The sequence below is a fragment of the Myotis myotis genome, unplaced genomic scaffold, assembly GCF_014108235.1.
Source record: "Myotis myotis isolate mMyoMyo1 unplaced genomic scaffold, mMyoMyo1.p scaffold_m19_p_1, whole genome shotgun sequence".
Lineage (NCBI taxonomy): Eukaryota > Metazoa > Chordata > Mammalia > Chiroptera > Vespertilionidae > Myotis > Myotis myotis.
Window position 1 is genome coordinate 24057556 of NW_023416313.1, and position 21087 is coordinate 24078642.

The window sequence follows — 21087 nt, forward strand, 5'->3', positions numbered from 1 at the left end:
TTCTTTTTTAAATACAAATATGTTTTTATTGATTTGAGAGAAATCAAGGGAGAGGGAGGAAGATCTAAGTGAGAAAAGCATCAGTCAGCTGCCTCCTGAGCGCCTCCTACTGGGGACTGAGCCTGAAACCCAGGCAAGTGCCCTGACCCGGAATCAAACCCACGACCTCTCAGTGGGTGTGTTTTTTTGTTTGTTTTTTTAAATTTATCTTTATTGTTGAAAGTATTACAGATGTCTGCTGTGAATATATTATGAACATGAATGAACATCTTCTGATTAGGGTTGGGGTTTTGATAGACAGATGGAAATCAAAGGTTAAGAGACCCTTAGGATCTGAGCCTGTGTGCGTGTGTGTTTCCCCATTGACCCCCTCCTCCCTGCACCTGCCCCTCCAGAGCCTTTGCCACACTATTGTCTGTGTCCTGGGGCTCTGCAGATATGCATATAAATTCCTCAGTTAATCTCTCCCCCTCCACCCCTACCCCCATCTTCCTTCTGAAATTCATCAGTCTGTTCATGGTTCCATGTCTCTGGACAGGTTGTGCTAACTCTTGGTTTTATTTACCTTTTAATTTTATTTTGAAGATAGAACTGAAGCAACAGAAGGTTAGAAACAAACAAACCTGGAGTAGACATGCATCTAGTGGTATGTAAGAAATTTTATTCAACAGCCAATTTCTTGATTCATATATTAAGAAGGACAGAGATGTGCCAAGCTCTAAACCTTCCAGTGTGTGACTCTGTTGGAACTTACTGTGCATATTTGCCCTGAGGAACTGTGGGAAGCCAAGGTGGCTCCCAGAGCTGGAGATGTGCACAGGGGCTCTCCCTGCTGTTGTCACTCTTCCTTTGGTGTCCCTCCTTGCATCTGTGCTCCCCTTTCTTTCATATATCTGAACCATCACCTCTCCATCAATCAAACATGACAATCTGCAGATTAAGTTATTTCTAAAGACTTCATTTGATTTTTTTAATGGTCCATAGATACAACATAGTTCATTTAACCAAACTCCAATTATGTCATTTTCAGTTGTTTTATAGCACCACATGTGAATATTCACATACAAACATCTTTGAGTCTGATTGTAGAGTAGAATTACTGAGACAAACAGTATGAAGATATTTGAAGTAGTTGATTCACATAGACAACTGTTTCCCAGAAAACCTGTCAGCATACTGTGTATAAGAGTGTCCATTTATCACCAAACTTCAAAACTCGCCATTTTATTCTTTTAACCTTTGTCAATTTGAAGGGAAAAAATAATTTGTGTTTTAATTTGCATTTTTTTTTTATCGCTAGTAAGTCTGAATACTTTTCATATTTACTGGAAATTTGAATTTCTACTCTTGTGAATTGCCTGCTCGTGTCTTTTATTAGAGCACTCACATCCTTGTTGCTGCTTTTGGGAATAAGTATCATTTGCCATATATGTTGCAAACAATTTTCCCTAAGTTGTCATGTTTTTGTGTTGTTGTTTTTAATCCTCACCAGAGGATATGTTTTTATTGATTTTTAGAGAGAGAAGAAAGGAAAGAAAGAAAGAAGGAAGGAAGGAAGGAAGGAAGGAAGGAAGGAAGGAAGGAAGGAAGGAAGGAAGGAAGGAAGGAAGGAAGGAAGGGGCAGAGAAAAAGAGAGAAACATTGATGTGAGAGAGGCCCATCAATTGGTTGTCTCCTGAATGCGCACCAGCCAGGGATCAAAGCCGAAACCTAGGTATATGCCCTGACCAGGAATTGAACCCTCAACCTTTTGGTGTACAGACAATGCTCCAACCAACTGAGCCACCCAGCCAGGGCCTAAAAATAATAGTAGCAAACCCAAATATAGTTTTACTGTGTACCAGACACTGCTCTAACTCACAGGTGGCACTACTGACATTTGGGGCTAGAATCTAGTTCTCTGTGTGTAGGGGACTGTCCTGTGCATTGTAGAGTGTTTAGCAGCAGATGCCAGTAACAACCCTGCCCTGGTTTTGACAACCACCACCACAACAAAATGTCTCCGGGCACCACCTGATGTCCCTGCGGAGGCAAAATACTCCCATTGAGAAGCACTGTGCTGAACACTTCGCCTGCACTAAATTAAGCCATTTTATCCTCAAAACAACCTTAGGAAATAGTCACTATCATTGTTTCCATTTTCCTCGCATCAGACCGGCTCCATTCTAGGAGATCTAATGTCCCAGGGAGTGGCTTTAAAAGACAATTTATAATCTCCATCAGCCTAATTACTTCTAATAGTGTTACTTGCAGCTGAACCATCTACTTTGGCACCACAGCGAAGCTTGGATTGACACATTTGCGGGGAGAGTGGGGCGAGGATAATCTCTTATTCATGAGGTCCATCTGAATGTGGAGAGGGTTTGGGGAAGTTCCAACATCCTCATTCATTTGGTGGCTCGTTCAGCAAAGACTTCCTGAACACCTGCGCGATGGCAGGCAGCAGTCTGCACCCCAGAGATGAAGCAGCAAACGAGGCGAAGCGCCTGCACTCACATTCTAGCGGGAGCGTGCATTCCACTGACAGACAATCATCAAAAATGACAACAGCTTATGTTCAGATAACGTTAAGTATTCTGAAAAAAAAAAAAAAAAGGCAAAGACTGATGTGCTAAGAGAGAGTCAGGCAGGGCGCATGTTGTAGTTGAAACAAGGATGTTAGCGAAGGCCTGCCTCGTATGATTCCATGTACAGTGGGGCCTTGACTTACGAGTTTAATTCGTTCCGAGACCAAGCTCGTTAAGGAGCTCGTTAACTCAAATTACTCTATCAACTCAATACAAAAAATCGGCGAGAGACAGCTGGTATCTCAAAAAACTCGTTAGTCGGGACACTCGTAAGTCAAGGCCCCACTGTATAAGGCTCGAGAGAAAAGGCAGAACTACAGGGGCAGAAACACGGCGGTGATTTCCAGAGGCTGGAGATAGAGGGAGGGGTTGACTCCCAAGGGGCATGAGGGAATTTATAGGGTGATGAAAATTTATATTTTGATGATGGTAATGTTTATGCAACTGTTAGCATTAGTCAAAACTCTAGAATGGATTTTACTATAGGTAAATTATGACTCAATATACACAATTCTCTCTCTTTCTCACTCCCTCTCTCTCTCTGTCATCTCCACACAGGCTATTTTGCTGTTTTAGAAGCAGAGATTATGGAGAAAGGGGCTGGGATGTTGTTTCTGAGGCTGGGAGTGGACCAGAGCTTGAACTTAACTGAAGAGAATTCCAGAGGGAGCCTCAGGCCAGGTCAGCAGGAGACCACAGCGTTGCCCCTGCTTCCTGCAGTGGCCCAGGTGAGGTTGTTGCAAAGAACCCAGGGCTCAAAGGCACACAGGAAGTCACGTCTTTAGCAGCCAGGTCAGTGACCCAGAAAAGGTGGTCAGCATTGCTCAGACCACAGGCTTCGGTTCACTGAGCCGCCTTCTCTTTGTTCATGACCCTCTGGGGAGCATCTGGTTTGATCTGCCACCACTGTGTTCAGAATGCTCCTTGGGCAGAGTTCGTTCACTTGAGGCCTTTGCACATGGGCCCTCTCCCGCACAGCCCATATCTAGGTGCTCTGCCTGCACTGTCCCCACCCCAATCACCTGGGGCCAGAAGCGCAGAATCTGTTTTCACCAACAAAAGCCACTGCACTGAGATTGTAGCCTGCACAGGAGAGAACCCACTGGGGCCACTCTCCTTAGCAGGAATATGAGGCAGGCTTGTCTGCCCAGCCAGTTCACTCAGAGACTGGGGGAAGGGGTGGGAGTGGGGGCAGAAAGGTAAACCACCCTGGAATGGATTCCTAGGACCACTGTAGTATTTCAGCCTCTGGGAACAAAGTTCCTGGCAATTAATTTGGCCTGGAAATGCGTTATCATGTTACTTCCATGTATAAAGACGCAGAAAAACACAATCAAAACATTCTTCATGGTCTAGCTGGTTTGGCTCAGTGGATAGAGCGTTGGCCTGCAGACTGAAGGGTCCCAGGTTCGATTCCGGTCAAGGGCACATGCCCAGGTTGCAGGAGGCAACCCATCAATGATTCTCTCTCATCATTGATGTTTCTATCTCTCTCTTCCTCTCCCTTCCTCTCTAACATCAATAAAAATATATATATTTTAAAAAAAAAACATTCACCCTAACCGGTTTGGCTCAGTGGATAGAGTGTCAGCCTGCGGACTCAGGGGTCCTGGGTTCGATTCCGGTCAAGGGCATGTACCTTGGTTGCAGGCACATCCTCAGTGGGGAGTGTGCGGGAGGCAGCTGATTGATGTTTCTCTCTCATCGATGTTTCTAACTCTCTATCCCTCTCCCTTCCTCTCTGTAAAAAATCAATAAAATATATATATTTTAAAAAAATATTCTTATGATACTAAAATATAACATCCTGACTCTAAGAAATCCAGTAAAACCAACTCCTAGGAGTCTGAAAGCATTCAGTGCAATAGGTCCAGTCCCAGATAAAAAGAACTGGAGGCAACCAAAGGGCATTTCAATGTCAAATTATGAATACATTCCATTCTCCTCCCCTCCATCCCCAAGGAAATCAAGAACTAGTGTTACTTAGATTCAGAAGAGCCCTCTTGCTGTAGCCTGTTCTTTTTATCTGACACTGGACCAATTGGACCTAATACTTTCAGACTCTAGCCATTGATTTTACTCAATTTCCTGAAGAGTCAAAGGTTGTTACATGCTAGCAGCATAAGACTGTTTCAAATGGGCTTTTTAGGGGTCTCTTTAGCATGTAATCTGTAAATAATCGTGTTTCTTGATTTCCTTGTGGTTGGAAAGGAAGAGAATAAAATGCTTGGGTTTTTTTTTTCCTCTTTGTATTAGAGCATTGGCTCTGTGACTGTCTTCAACTGTGTATAGTGCGTGCCACCTCCAATTCACCCACTGCTTTTCTATCCTAGGTCAGCTGCTTGCTACTCAGCCCGAATCTTTCCTCCACAATTCTGTGCTAAGTATAGTCACTGAATATAGAAAGCAAGTGTGAACACAGAGGGATGTGTGCTTTTAAAAAGGTGAACAAAATGAAGGAGGAAGAGGAAGCATAATGATCGATAAGAACTTTTCAGTTTACTTAGCTGTCTGATTCATCTTTGTTCATTCTCTCCCCCCGGAACAAGTAGCACCATGTCTTCTGTGCCGTGGGCTTCTTCATAATACTTGGTCAATGTTGCTGAATGAATATTCTATAAGCAATCCACCAGCACAGTGACAAACCTGAATGCTTAACCTTGTAGAATGGTAATAAACATTCTCTGAGAACATTAAAATGAAAGCGGATTGAGTGGTTCCTGTCCGTTAGACAGGAAGTAATATGTCAAATATGAAGATACACCCTGGAACATTTTTTAACTCGTAAGAAATCAGCATCAATAAGTAGTCTCACAATTTTTGTCTTCAGAAAGCAAAACAAGTATGTTGAGATACTGGAAGATTTTTTTTAATACGTGGAAATAAATACAGATACTTTGTGTTCATCCCTTGCCTTGTAAGTTTATGGAATCCTAAATTAAGGATCTTCTAAAGTTTCATAAAACTGGGAGTATAACATTATAAATTAGAAGAAAGGTCCTGTTTACAATGCTTATGGGGAAAAATGGCCACACTGTAATAGTTACTTCCCAAGTCTTCATAAGTGAGGTGTGTTATTTCATTCATTCATTCAACAAATGTATATGAGTGCCTGGCATCATAGGCCTCTCAGCCAGTCAGGGACATAGATAAGTTAGCCAATCAGGTACCTGCTACAACACAGGGTGCATGGGTTACTACGGAACCCAGGGGAAGAACGCGCTCAGCCTGGAGAGTTCAGGATAGAGATTGCCCAAGGAAGTGACCCTTAAGCTGAGCCTTGAGGGATTCATACAAGCAGAGATTGGAAAGGCAGGACACTCCAAATGGAGGACACTTATTTAAAGGTATAATTATGAGAGAAATTATACATTCTAGACACTGCAAATCATCCAGAATGGGCACAGGCCTAGAGAGAGAGAGCGGGGGGATTCGACGATAACGAAGCTTACAACCTACAAAGCCCGTGTTAAGATATTTGGACTTTACCTGGAAGGCAACAGAGAGTCACTAAAGTGTTTTAAGCAGGGTCCTGGGGGACAAACAGAATTAGGCTTGTATTTTAGAATGGTTAGGGAGACAGGCAAGAAGTGTTGGAATCCGTTTTACAAAAACCCTTTTTTCTGGTCAGAGAGTGTGGCCTGCTTACAGGAGGCCTACTTGTGAATGGATGGATGGAAACGCGTGCAGGAGAGAATGTGCGTTACATCCCCACGTCTCAGCACCAGTGCAGAGCAGTTCTTTGTTTGTAAAAAGTTGTCTTGGTCACTTACTCACCTTATCTCAGTTATACAATTTTGGCATCCACCGCGCCAGTCCCCTAAAAGCTGGGATCAGCCCCACACACTGGTGATCGTTAACCACAGAATGAGAGCCCAAGCAGCCCAGGGCCCCACTGAATGGTTACAGGTTGAAGGCAGTGTCACGGGCTCCGCCCAGGAGGCCCAGGGCTCTCCAACCCACAGCCGGGAGTTTGGGAACTGCTACGTGCCTTCCAAAGGCCACACTGTTCCCATTTGTGAGACCACGCAGACCATGTGTGAGGTTGGCCACCTTCAGTCTTTCTGTTTCCTGGTTAGCACTGCTAGCGAGGTCTCCCAAGAGCACCTCCTGACTCAGACAGGTGCCAAGTTTGCCTCTACTGAATCGCGACCATGGCTCTGTGCTTCGGAGGCACTGTGTGCCTGCTGCGGGTGGGCCATCGCTCTCCACAGAGATGCACTCGCCTGGCCCCGGGCCTCCCTTCTTAGAACTGGGGCGTCCTCCAGCAAGGTCCCCTCAGGCTGGCAGTGCCTGGCTCTGCTGTGCCTGCTCCCAAGCCCTGCCAGGCCCCTGTCCCCTGCCAGGAGCTTCCCTACAGGCCTTAGAAAAGGCTCCAGTTCCTAAGATCTAGGTCACCTTTTATTGTGAACAGAATTTATGTTACACATAATTGTGAGTCTTTTCAGGATGTAAGGTAGTTCTTATGGAGATGTTCTGGGGACCAAGAGGAGCGACCTGGCAGTGGCCTTGGAACCACCTTTCCTCCATGTGTAAAGAGAGTCGCACCTGAACGAGGGGCATTGTGTCCGTCCCTGCGACTGGACTGGGACTATGCCCTCTCCCTCTGACCAGAACTAAGACATGAACAGGAGTACAAATGCGGCTTTTAGCCTTGGTTGTGACTGGGACAAGCTTGATGGCTCCCACGTGGAAGACAGAAAAGTGACCCTACCATGTGGAGCCAGAGGGGGAGCCAAGAAGGAAGGAATCTAGGCAGATTGCCTGCAATTTACACCTGCCCTTTGGGGATGGAAGTGTTTTTCCTGGAGGAATGAAAACTGTAGAAGCATAACTGGACAAAGAAATGGAGTTATGGCTCTCCCTTACATTTTCCATAATAATTTCATTTTTAATCTCCTTTAGATTTTAGTAACATTCATTTTGAAAATTCTAGATTGGCTTTTGGCTGTAGTAAAGGAAGCCAAGGAAACTTTTTTTTTAAAACTAAGTTAAAAGGGGAAACAAGTTACCCTGGGAACCAAAAGAAATCAGAGTGAGAATCTGAGGTGAACTTCAAGGGGACAAATTTTGGGTTGGATTTACTTGGCCACCTGTCTCATCCATCTGGAAATTTTCCTTCCAGGGGTATGATCTGCTCACACCTTTTAAAGTATTTTAATAGGAGGCTGTTTTGTGTAAAAACATGGATAGCGGCCCTAGCTGGTTTGGCTCAGTGGATAGAATGTCGGCCTGCAGATTGAAGGGTTCCAGGTGCGATTCCAGTCAAGGGCATATGCCCAGGTTGCGGGCTCCATCCCCAGTAGGGGGCATGCAGGAGGCATTCGGTCAATGATTCTCTCTCATCATTGATGTTTCTATCTCTCCCTCCTCTTCCTCTCTGAAATAAATAAAAAATTTATATATATTTTTTTAAATGGATAGTGGCAGTACTGTTAAAAGTAATCCTAAATCCTCAAATCCTGGGATCGAGATTTTGACCATAGATACTGTACATAATTATATTTGAGCCTTTAATCCTCCCCACCTACACAACTCGTAATCAGAGCAGAAAATGAAAAGCCAAACCATTTCTTTATTAAGGGCATCTACACATAAGGATCAAGTTCTGTTTGCTACCTGTCAGTACTACACTTCAACCAGATGAAAACATTGTTAAGCTCACCATCGTGATTATTATCAACTCAAATCATCTGAGAACTCACAAAGGCCATAGTATTAGCACCACCTGTAAAGTTACCAGTAATCAAATTTTAGGTTCATTTATTCCACTTCTGATTACTGCTGTATTGTTTCTTCTTAGGGAAAAAAATATTAGGACTTGGACAGCATTTATTGATCCATTATTACTCTATGATTCTATGGATCCATTTATGGGCCAACTTATAAAATCTCAGCATAAATTCTTAGCTATGAATGTTTCTTCAATGTGTTGCCAGAATGAACCATTAAAAACAGCCATTTCAAATTCTAATTTTAAAAATGGGCTGTATTTTAAACCTCATTCACATGTCTATATCATATGATTTAGTTATAAGATAACTGTATACAAGCCCTTTGGCCAATACAAAAAGACATACAAGCTATCTTTCCAAGGTGAAGTCATTCATTCATTCAAAAAATATTTGTTGAGTATCTACAAATAGCAGACATGGTAAGTAATAGACACTGGAGATGTAACCGCAAACTGAACCGATACGTTTCTGCTCTCAGGGAGCTTATGTTCCACTGGGACTACAGAGATAAACAGATACAGGTCAGGTGGTGCTAAGTGCTGAGAAATGGGGAGGGGGGTGTTGCAGGTTTACATAGGATCGGCAGGAAAGGTAAGATGAAGGAAAAGGGAAACAGTCGTGTGAATAGCTAAGAGCCTTCCAGAAGGAGGGACATGCAAAAGCGTGACTGGCAAGTGCTCAGTGTGTTTGGCAGAGAGGAAGGAGTCCGGTGGGTAAGAGCTGAGGCCAGCAGCATGGGACCAGATTACGAGGGATGTTGTATTTGATTTGCTTTTATTGGGGAGGTGGAGCAAATAAACTTAAAATATCCATTAGTAAATCAAAGAGAATAGATTTTAGGACAGTACAAACAACACATTTAATGTGAAAAAAAAAAAAGGTAAGGGTATATGGGAAATCCTATTTCTTAAATTAGGACTCATTTTTTACTGCAATTGGAATCTGATTTGGTTGCAATGCTTTTCTAGTCTTACTCACTATAAAACCAAAAGAAAACAACAATTAAAATTCCAAAACAGAACAACAACTAGGGGGGAGGGGTGGTCATGAGAAGAATGTCTTTTGCTGTTAATGTAATGTTAACAATGAAAAGTCAAATGAGGGCTGAAAAGTAGTATCAAATTCCAAAAATTTAGGCTATGGATTTAGAGAACTGTCTTTTGTACTTAAAGATAATACTACTGAAATAATTTTTATCTATTTGTGCAAGTGATGGCAAAGGAGGGGGTTGGAGTCTCTTCCATGTGGCTCTAATTTTTAAAAAATTGCCCTAACTAGTTTGGCTCAGTGGATAGAGTGTCGGCCCACAAACTGAAGGGTCCCAGATTCAATTCCTGTCAAGGGCACGTACTTTGGTTACAAGTTTGATCCGTGGTCAGGGCACATGCAGAAGGCAACCGATCGATGTGTCTCTCTTACATCGATGTTTCTCTCTGTCTCTGTCCCTTCTCCTCCCTTCCGCTCTCTCTAAAAAAATCAATGGAAAATATCCTCGGGGGAGGGTTAACAACAACAAAGGTACCCTGTGCTTCTGTGGAGCTCTCCGTGGTAGATTTTCTGATGTATCACTTTCCTGATTGTGACAGTTTTAAATCCACCCTTCCGCTTTCCTTTGAACTAGCAGTTCTGATTCAATGCTTCATTGTTTTACATTATGCTGCTTTTTTCTAACCACTTCCCCAAGAGGGAGTGTACAAAATAGATCCCTAACATAAATCTTCCAGCCACCCCTAGGTTGCTGCCACCATTTGGCTTTTATTCTGATAGTGACTTGATCCATCAGGCTTCTGAATCACCACTTGCTTGCGTCGGGTTTTCCTATCGGAAGACATACTGGAAATGTCCTGAGCAAGTGTCCTTTGGGCTGGCAGTGGGGAATGCCACATTCAACCCTTGGCGACAGCATACAGCTAGCTCAGAGTAGCAAACAATTAACCTGCAAATAATGAGCATATGCATTACTTGGAGAATCAAAAGGAGGTGGACATTTCATTTACACATCAGTCTGAAACAAGCTAAGGAAACCCCAGTCCTCCCTTATCCACCATAAGCTCCATGAGGGAAAGTACCTTGGCTGTTTTGCTCAAGTCTGATTATGAGTTTACATAAAGTGCTTTAGATTTGTGCTTAGCATATAGGCGCTGAGTAGGTTAGTTATTGCTGTTCTCAGCATCTAGTATACTGTATGGGAGTTTAATATATGTTGGCTAAAAAGATTTAAATAAGGAAGCTACTTTTGTGGCATTCCTATTAACCCGCCATTGGAAAACGATGATTATGGACAGTGCTGAGAATCATAATCCCTGTGGCACACACCATCTCTGGGACACAGTAATGATCAGATTGTTGCAAGAAGGGTGCAGAGACTGGAAAAGAGGCGACTCTTGGTGAGTTTCCCCAAAGCTCCGGGACAATACAGTCCTGTTCTCCTAGGAAGCAAACCCCAGGCCCACTGTCTGGTCGCCTTCCAGCCCTGCAGAGGGACCTCTTCCTAAACTTCCACACCCAAGAATGCCCCGTTCCCAGTTTCAAGGGGCGGGGAACAACCGGAATCTTTGTCAGGGCTGCCGCCCCCGCCCCCTGCCCCAGAGCCCCGCCCAGACTGACGTCCTCCTCCCCCATGAGCTTCCAAACCTCAGCCCGCGCCCTCCCCGCCGTTTCTCCCCTTCTCCCCTCTTCCCCTCCATTCCCCAGGCCCGGGCCGTCGGCGGGCGCCGCGCGGGGGGAATAGAAACCGCCAACCCGGAGGCGGCGGCAGCCTCCCGGGGCCCAGCGCCGGCGAGGAGGGGGCGGGGCCTGTGGGGGCGGGGCCTGGCGAGAGGGGGCGGGGCGGGGCGGGAGCCGCTCGCTCGGCGCCTGGACTGACGGGCGGGCGATCGGTCCCGACTCCCACCCCCTCGCCCTCCCGCCCGCTCCCTCCGATTCGCCCGAAGAGTTGGTCCCCCCAAGACCTGGTGCAGATTGACGGAGGGGGAGTGGCCCGCCCCGGCCCGGCGGGCGCCGGGGCTGAGGCTGCCGGGGAGGGGTTGGGGGCGCCTGAGGGGCCGAGCATCCCTCTCCCCCACCCGCCGGCCCCCGCCCCCCGCCGGCCCGCCGCCCCGCCCCGCCGTGACCCCCGGCCGCCTCGGGAGCCCGACGAGGTAAGTGCAACTTCCTCCTGGCAGCCGGTCCCCACGCGACCCTCCCCCCGGTCTGGACGGCCCGCGGCCCGCTGGGCCCTCCGTCCGCCCCAGGAGGCAGCCAGGCGGGGGTCTCCCCACACCGCGTCCGGGCTCGAACCCGGCCCGGGTCCCCGTGCCGCGCAGCCGGACCCCGGAGCGTCTGGGCCGCCCTGAGTTGTGCAAAGTTGTGGCCGCGGCGCGGGCGGCGGGCCTGGGAGGCGGGGACCGCTGTCCAGGATCATGGCTCCTCCCGGGACTGTTCCGCCGGGAGCCGGGAACCATTTCAGGTCCCCGCGCTGTTCCCGCAGACGCTCGTGCTCTGAGTTTTGGGTTAAGTCATTGCCTCGCCCCAGAGTGTGGAGAACCAGGAAGGGACTTTATGTCGATGAGCCCTGGCGTGCCGGGGTGAAACTTTATTCCTTTTAAGCATTGCAGGGCATCCTTCGGCGTCAAAAGCTAAGGGAGAAAGTTTGCTGTATCAAAGAGGAAAGCCCCACTGCCATCTTTATTATTGATCCGTTTGATTTTGGAAAATGTGTTTCAATGGTTGATGCACTCACAGAATTCAAAAGGGATAATGTATACACATTCCCTCTTCCCGCCCACCCAGCCAGCCAATCTGACCACTGTTTTGTGCATCCGTGTGCATATGCAAATGCCCTTTAAAAAATGCCTTCAGTCACTAGTGCCTAATAAATGTTCCTTCTCCTTCCTTTTAGAAAACAGATTAACAAGTCTTATTGGTTATTATACCACTGGGGGCGGGGGGGGGGGGCAATAATGACTTATTTCTGGTTTTAAGCATTTGTGAATTTAACTAGATCGTGAATGTGTATATACTATTGACTTGCCATAACTATGTGAATACCTTTACACAAAGGTGAATATACTATTTGTGGGTAATGGGGCAGGTAGGTAGAAATCCTTGTGAAATTGTAGGAAGATAGGTCTTAATATATACAATAGATAGTTCCAGACATTATTTGAAGCATATAGTACCATAGGAAGAAACAAAACTAAGTGAGAAAATTGAGGCAGAGCAGGAAAAAAAAAACAATACAAAGTGACAGGGAAAGTGCATACTATAAAACTGTATGATGGCATTTGGCGACATTTTAAAAATATCCTGCAGAAAATAATGAATTTTGGACAACAGTGTTCTTCAATAAAGGGCAGTAATAAAACTCTAAAGGTAAGTTTTCTGAAAGCTTAATTTTTTGATCCATTCATAACATTTAAAATTACCTAGGCCCAGCTGCTGTGGCTTGATGGTTGAGCATTGACCTATGAACCAGGAGGTCACGGTTCAATTCCCAGCCAGGGCATATGCCAGAGTTTCTGGCTCCATCCCCAGTGGGAGGCATGCAGGCGGTAGCTGATCAATGATTCTCTCTCATCATTGATGTTTCTCTCTCTCTCTCTCCCTCTCCCTTCCTCTCTGAAACCAATAAAAATATATTTTTAAAAAAGAAAATAAAATTACCTAGGACAGTATTTCCCAAACTGTGTCCTAAGAAATGAGAAATCAATAGTTTATTACTTAAAGTAAGATTCTAGTTCAAATAAATTTGAGATAGCTGGATTAGACCAATTTTAGTAGTTATTTACTCTTTCTTGGCTAATGTTCAAATTTACTCTTTTAAAGGGTGTTACATTTTGTTACCTTTTCCAAATTTATTTGACTATGGAACACAAATGGAAAACCACTGAACCTGTCGAAATGGCTGGACTGCCTATTCTTCAAATGGTTCTTCATGAGAATTTCCTACAACTGAGGTTTGATAGGAACTGGAAAGCAAAGAGTTTGAGGTTTTCCAATTTATTTCCAAAGTGAAGATAATTAAAAAGTCAGAATTTTAATATTATATATATTAAAGGTAAAGGCTACTTTTCTCCTGAATTCTTTCATAGTTCTTCATTATTCTGCAGGTTGCCTTTTGGACCAAATGACCTTTAGGGCTTTTTCCTATTCGGCGCTTCAAGGCTACTCCTGGTCTTGAGTTAGACTAGGTTTACACAAATAGAATTCCTTGAAGAATAACTTCAGTTATTCTCAGATGTAAACATGTGATTAACATGTCCTTTCCATCACAAACATTATTGATACTATTATTTTACTATAAATCCTAGAATTCTGTAGTGGTAAGAGACCTTAGAAAGCATGGTACATACTGGAAAGGACTTTGAAGCCAGGAAATCTGGGATACTACCACTAATGTGCAGCATTGTTTCTGGCAAATTTATGAACCACTCTGAATCTGTTTTCTTATTTGTAAGACTAGAATGATGCCAGCACTCAATTCGTTCAATAGATGTTGAGAGTGGAATAGGTATTGGGTAGTAGAAAAACAGCTTTAAGGGCCAGGATCCAAGATGGCGGAGGAGTAGGTGGATGTTCCACTCACCTCCTCCCAGGACCAAACTGGAATTACAACTAAAATATAGAGCAATCAACCTGTAGACGGGCTGAAAAGAAATCTTATAACCAAGGATTTATAGAAGAAGCCACATCGAGACTGGTAGGAAGGGGGTAGACATGAAAAGAGCTGGCCTGTTCCCAAGGGCTGCATCTGAGATTCCAGAGGGATATCTCAGCTGCAAATGTTCCCGTTGCGGAGCATGGAGTTTCAACCCCCACCCTAGGCTCCCCAGCAACCACTTAACATCTGGCTGTGAAAATCAGTGGGGATTCTGTCTGCCAAGGAGAGACCAGAGTCTACGAGATACACAGGCACCCTCTTAAAGGGCCATTGCATAAAATCTCTTTCCCAGCCACTCACCTTGGGCTCCTTTGGAGGGAGGGCGGAGCAGACTAGTTGAGTAAGGAGAGACTGGGGTTTGTGGCTCTAGGGAGAGAGCTGAGGGGATAGCTACCCCTGTGCTGAGTCACTCTCTTGCACTGCAGACACCATCTTTTTGGGGTGGAGCATGTCCCTCCATATAGCATCAGCCTCCGGGAAAGCCCTTCCCTCTGGACTCCCTATCACCCACCCTGTGGAGCTTGCATCCTACTGAGGAGTTAGCTGCCTGGTCCAGGGTGTAGAGGGTTGGGCAAACTCAGGGGGTGTCAGGAAAGAGTGGTGTGGCTTTGGTGTGGGGGCCCTTACCCCACTTTCCCTTGACTGTAACTGGCACCATCCCCTCAGGAGAGATCTGCTAGCCCCACTCACCAGGCTCCTAGCAGCCCCATCCTCCCAACTCCTGGTGCCTCCACCTACTGAGGTTTAGGCAGAATTCAGGAGACACTGTATTGTGTAACTATGGGGTGGGGGCCCCTCTCCCTACCTACCCCCAAACCTGACCAGCACCTCCCCCTTTCCCTACTCCTGGCTGCCCCAAACAACTGAGATCAGGCTCCTCGTAGAATCTGGGACAGACTACGTTCTGTGGCTCTAGGGTGGAGGAAATTTTTCCCTGGCATACCCAAACAGTGCAGAGCCCTCCCTTCATGTGGCCAAATCTTGGTTGGTTAGGGCCTGATAAAGTCTGCTGGCCTCACCCTGATGACTCTCTGAGACCTGGCCCCATCACAAAGGTCTGCAGACCCCCAGCAGGTATATACCCTGGAATATTTGCTGAGTGGCCTCAGACCAGGCACTAGCACCAAGTTTGAACCTGCATAGACCTGGGGAACACCACTTGCCCTTACCTGATGATTCATTGAAAATGTACCTATTACAACTCGAGTATCGCCAGAGGCTCTTTTAGCGACTGAGCCTAACGGGTAGTTGGCAGGCAGGTGGAGGAGGATCTTGGGGTTCCTTTTTGCTGACCTGCCCCAGGGATCCGGTGTGGTAAAAGCTTGATCCTTCCCACATAGAGCCAGGCCCAGCAAAGGCAGCCACAAACTATGGATTGCTTTGCAGCTCCAAACAGGTTGCGAGGGCCCGTCTCAAGCAACATCTGATGTTGGCCTGCACCAGAGTCCTTCTTAAGAGGCCTCAGAACCAACATACTCAGTGGCCAGCTCCAGACAACATCAGAGCAGGATCCAATTAGCTTCACAAGCAGAATATCCAAAGGGAGGTCTTGGCAGGCACCATACACTGCTAAGGCGAATTCCCCTTCATGTGGTCAGAAGCTGCACGGCAGCTTGTACACTGGTTGGGATCGATCCTCACAATCAGCCAGCCTGAGGGTTGACCCCACACACAAATGGGCCAGTAGCAATCAAGACTTCATTACAGCCTTGGCAGGTGTGCCTTAGTGGCCATAGTGTATTGGCCCATGCACTGATGGGTCACAGGTTTGATTCCCATTAAGGGCACATGCCTGGGTTGCAGGTTTGATCCCCAGCTCCAGTTGTGGTGTGTGCAGGAGGCAACCAATCTCTCTCTCTCTCTCTCTCTCTCTCTCTCTCTCTCTCTCTCTCTCTCAATCTCCTCTCCCTTCCACCCTCTCTAAAAAATCAATAGGAAAAAAATGCATGTCTTTAAAAAAATAACTTCATTACAACAGGAGGGCCCACATAACCCAAGCAAGGGACATTCTTGGAGCACTGAGATCAGCTGATCAAGGAGACTGTGCCACTGGGTCTCACAGGACACCTACTTCATAACACCACCCTACCAAGGTAGTCACAGTAGATCTACCTAATACATAAAACCAAACACAAAGAGGCAGCCAAAATGGGAAGACAAACATGCCCCAAAAGAAAGAACATATATAGGAGAAATCTCCAGAAAAAGCTAAATGAAATGGAGGCAAGCAATTTACCAGATATAGAGTTAAAAAAAAATGGGACTAAGAATGCTCAAAGAACTTAGTGAGAACTTTAACAAAGAGATAGCATGAAAAAGGACATAGACGCCATAACAAAGAACCAGAAATGAAGAATACAATACCTAAAATGAAGAATAGAATACCTAAAATGTAGAATACACTAGAAGGAATAAACAGTAGGTTGGATGAAGCAGAGGATCAAATCAGCAATTTGGAAGAGAAGGTAACAGAAAACAATCAGAGCAGCAAAATGAAAAAAGGATTTTTAAAAATGAGGATAGCCTGGCCAGTGTGGCTCAGTGTTTGTGCATCAGCCCCTGAACTAAGAGTTCACAGTTCTATTCCTGGTCAGGGTACATGTCCAGGTTGCAGGCTCAATCCCCAGTATGGGTTGTGCAGGAGGCAGCCGCTTGATGTTTCTCTTTCATTGATATTTCTATCTATCCCTCTCCCTTCTTCTCTCTAAAAATGAAGAAAAAAATTTTTTAAATGAGGATAGCATAAAGGATGTTTGAGACAACATGAAGTGTAACACCTGCATCATAGGGGTACCAGAGGAGAAGAGAGAGAGCAAGGGATTGAGAACATATTTGAAGAATGAATGACTGAAAATTTCCTTCATCTTGTGAAGGAAAATGACACACAAGTCCAAGAAGCACAGAGAGTCCCAAACATGATGAACCCAAAGAGGCCCACACCAAGACACATCATAATTAAAATGCAAAAGTTTAAATACAAAGAGAGAATCTAAAATGCAGGAAGAGAAAAGCAGTTAGTTAGCTACAAGGGAGCTCTCATAAGACTGTCAGCTCATTTCTCGACAGAAACATTTCAGGCCAGAAGAAGTTAGCATGAAATATTCAAAGTGATGAAAAGGAAGGACCTACAACCAAGACTACTTTACCCAGATAGGCTTTCATTCAAAATTGAAGGAGAAATAAAGATCTTCCAGATAAGAAACAGCTAAAGGAATTCGTTACCACTTACCAAGTATTACAAGAAATGTTAAAGAGTCTTCTTTAAGAAGATGAAGAAGAGAAAAAACAAACAGGAATATAGTTAAAAGAATAAAATGGCAATAAAAACTTAATTATCGGTAATCACTTTAAATGGAAATGGCTTAAATGCTCTAATCAAAAGATATAGGGTAGTTGAATGGATAAGGAAATAAGAACTGTCTATAAGAAATCCACCTCAGAACAAAATGTACACACAGACTAAAAGTAAAAGGATGGAAAAACGTATTTCATGCAAATGGAAACTTAAAAAAAGCTGGAGTAGCATTACTTGTATCTGACAAAATAGACTTCAAAACAAATGTTATAGGAAGAGACAAAGAATGGCACTACATAATGATAAAGGAAGCAATCCAACAAGAGGATATAACCTTTGTAAACATTTATGCATATAACATAGGAACACCTACATATATACTAGTAAAGCAAATATTGATGGGCATAAAGGGAGAGATTGACAATAATACAGTCATAGGAGGGGACTTTAACACCCCATTGACAACAGTGGATAGATCTTCCAAACAAACAAACAACAAGGACGGTGGCCTTCAAGGACACATTAGAACACATGGCTTTAATTGATATCTTAAGAGAATTTTACCCAAAGCTGTAGAATATACATTCATTTCAAGTGCACATGGAACATGTTTCTAGGATAGACTACATGTGAGGACACAAATCAAGTCTCAATAAATTTAAAAAGATGGAAATCATGTCAGGCATCTTCTCTGACCATAATGGTATGAAACTAGAAGTCAATCATAAGAAAAAAAACTAAAAAACACAGAAAATCATGGAAATTAAATAACATGTTACTAAACAATGAATGGGTTAATAATGAGGTCAAGGAAGAAGTCAAAAGATACCTGAAACAAAAGAAAATGAGAACACAACAACCCAAAATCTATGAGATATAGCAAAAGCAGTCCTAAGAGGATAATTCATAGCATTGCAGATCTACCTCAAGAAACAAGAAACATCTCAAATAACAATCTAACTTTACCCTTAAAGGAAGTAGAAAAAGAACAACAAGCAAAGCCCAAATTGGGTAGAGCAGTGGTCGGCAAACTGCGGCTCGTGAGCCACATGCAGCTCTTTGGCCCCTTGAGTGTGGCTCTTCCACAAAATACCGACTTCTGTGCATGGGCCACGAAGTTTCAATCGCACTGTACATGCGCGCCCGCACGTGGTATTTTGTGGAAGAGCCACACTCAAGGGGCCAAAGAGCCGCATGTGGCTCGCGAGCCACAGTTTGCCGACCACTGGGGTAGAGGAAAGGAAAGAATAAAAATCAGAGCAGAAATAAATGAAATAGAATCTAAACCAAAAAAAAATTTAAAAGATCAGTGAAACCAAGAGCTGGTTCTTTGAAGAGATAAACAGATCGACAAACCTTTAACCAGACTCTTTAAGAAAAAAAAGAGGGGACACAAATAAAACCAGAAATGAAAAAGGATAAGTAACAACTGATTCCACAGAAATAACAAGGAATTATAAGAAAATAGTACAAACAACTGTGTGCCAACAAATTGGACAGTCTGGACAAAATGGATAAATTCCTAGAAACAGAATCTTGCAAAGCTGAATCAGGAAGAATCAGAAAATCTGAATAGACCAATTACAACTAATGAAATTGAAGCAGTAATCGAAAAAACCTTCAACAAACAAAAGTCCTGGACCAGATGGCTTCACAGGATAATTTTACCAAACATTCACAGAAGAACTAACACCTATCCTCAAACTATTCCAAAAAATTCAAGAAAAGGGAAGGCTCCCAAATTTGTTTTGCGAGGTCAGCACTATCCTAATTTCAAAACCTGATAGAAACCCTACAAAGAAAGAAAATTATAGGCTAATCTCTGATGAACATAGATGCTAAAATCCTCAATAAATTATTAGCAAACTGGCTGCAGCAATACATTAAAAAGATCATGCTCCATGATCAAGTGAGATTTATTTCCAGGATGTAAGGTTAATACAATATCTGCAAATCAATAAATGTGATACATCACATAAACAAAATGAAAGAATTGACTTCGGCTGGAGAACACACAATATAATATACAGATATGTATTATAGAATTGTATATCTGAAACCTGTATAATTTTATTAATCAACAAAAGCCTGGTGCATGAAATTTGTGCATGGGAGTGCGTGTCCCTCAGCCCGGCCTGCGCCCTCTCGCAATCTGGCATCCCTCGGGTAGAGTCCCTAGTCCTGGCCGGTGATCAGGGCCTACCTGGGCTTTCCTTCCCCCAGCTGCCCGATAAATTTATTTTAAAGGTTAAAAATAAATAAAATTTTATAAAGAATAACAGCTTTAAGGGTGATAATAGTGTATTAACAATCTTTTTCTGTCTAAATTTCTTTTCTGAGTATAGATGGCAAGAGTATGGAGGAAAGTGGTTCTTGAGTTTCAGCTAGCACATAGTGAGAATTGAGAGAATGAGGGATTAGTCCAAAAATTTATATAAATCCATTCAGTTCCTGATTGGATTTTGAGAGTTTGGGTAATAAGGGACACTCCTATAAGAAACTATTCTATAAATGATGTGGTGATATACAAAATGTTACCATTCTGAAGATAAATGAGGGTCAGAGCTATTCAGTGTCTACACTCCATTTATGAGAACGGGATTTATTGAGTATATCAGGTAAGGTAAAGTATGCTCTGGTAACAAAGGACTCTCACATATTAGTGGTTTAAAACAACTAAGGTTTATTTCTCAGTCACAATACATGTCCAGTTAGGGTCAGCAGGATAGCTCTGTTATCAGAGTCCCAGTTGTCAGAGGCTCCATCTCAACACTGCTTCCACAATTGTCAAGGCAGGGGAAAGATGTGATGAATTGCACTGCACGTTGGCTCTTAAAGGCTTCTACCTGGAAATGACACATGTAATTTCCACTGCCATTTCATTGGTCAAACAAGTCAAAACACTACACTCGACTTCAAGGAGGTGGGCAAATGCAACTCTATGAAGTGCCCAGAAGGAGAACTGGAACAGTCTGAGGACACTCTTAATGACCACTACTACACTAAGCAGGCTTCATAGTCCCAGGAGTTAAAATAAAATCTGAATAAATAACATCCAAATTATATTTTCAAGATTCTATTTAGAAAACAGAAAGCAGCATTTCTTTGTGTATACATGTGTGTTTAATCACAGAATTATGCTAATGAAAATTATAAAGAACATCTTTTATTAATTGGAAATGAAATCTTTTGAAAGCTTCACAATTAGATGTACTATTTTAGCCAAGTGAATTTTGTTCTTTTTGAATTATATGTTCATTCAATACACATTTGGTTCAATGTAATGTGTAGAAGGCACTGTTTTAGATTCTATGAGATTAAAAAGATGAATGGAAGTTTATAACCCCAATAGACAATAGCTATAATTAAGTCCTCTCTCTTCTTTCTCTTTAAAATAATATTAACAGAATCTTTCAATATGATAAAAATGGATTGTGTATATATACATTATGGCATATTTTGGTCTTAGGAATTATTTGGTGGCAAGTTACAGAATATTACGTAAACTAGCTTAAGCAAAAAAAAAAAAAATGTATTTTTTTTAGAAGAGGGATATAGTTTTGGTTTTTTTTTAATTAAGTCTTTATTGTTCAGATTATTACATTTGTTCCTCTTTTTTTCCCCCCCATAACTCCCCTCCTCCCAGTTCCCGCCCCACCCTCCCCCCTCACTCCCCACCCACTGTCCTCATCCATAGGTGCACGATTTTTGTCCAGTCTCTCCCCGCATCTCCCACACCCCTTTCCCCCCCAGGAATAGTCAGTCCATTCCCTTTCTATGTCCCTGATTCTATTATAATCAACAGTTCATTCTGTTCATCAGATTATTTATTCACTTGATTCTTAGATT

The 21087-nt window shown here is 43.6% G+C and overlaps 1 protein-coding gene across 1 annotated transcript in view; it reads left to right on the forward strand.

The window, feature by feature from the left end:
- Positions 1–11364: 11364 nt before the first annotated feature.
- KLHL5 (kelch like family member 5) overlaps positions 11365–21087 on the forward strand; it is a 77801-nt gene continuing 68078 nt past the window's right edge. Inside the window, exon 1 of the mRNA XM_036331522.1 lies at positions 11365–11442. The gene's annotated coding sequence lies outside the window, so the exon portion shown is untranslated. The remainder of the gene's footprint in view (positions 11443–21087) is intronic.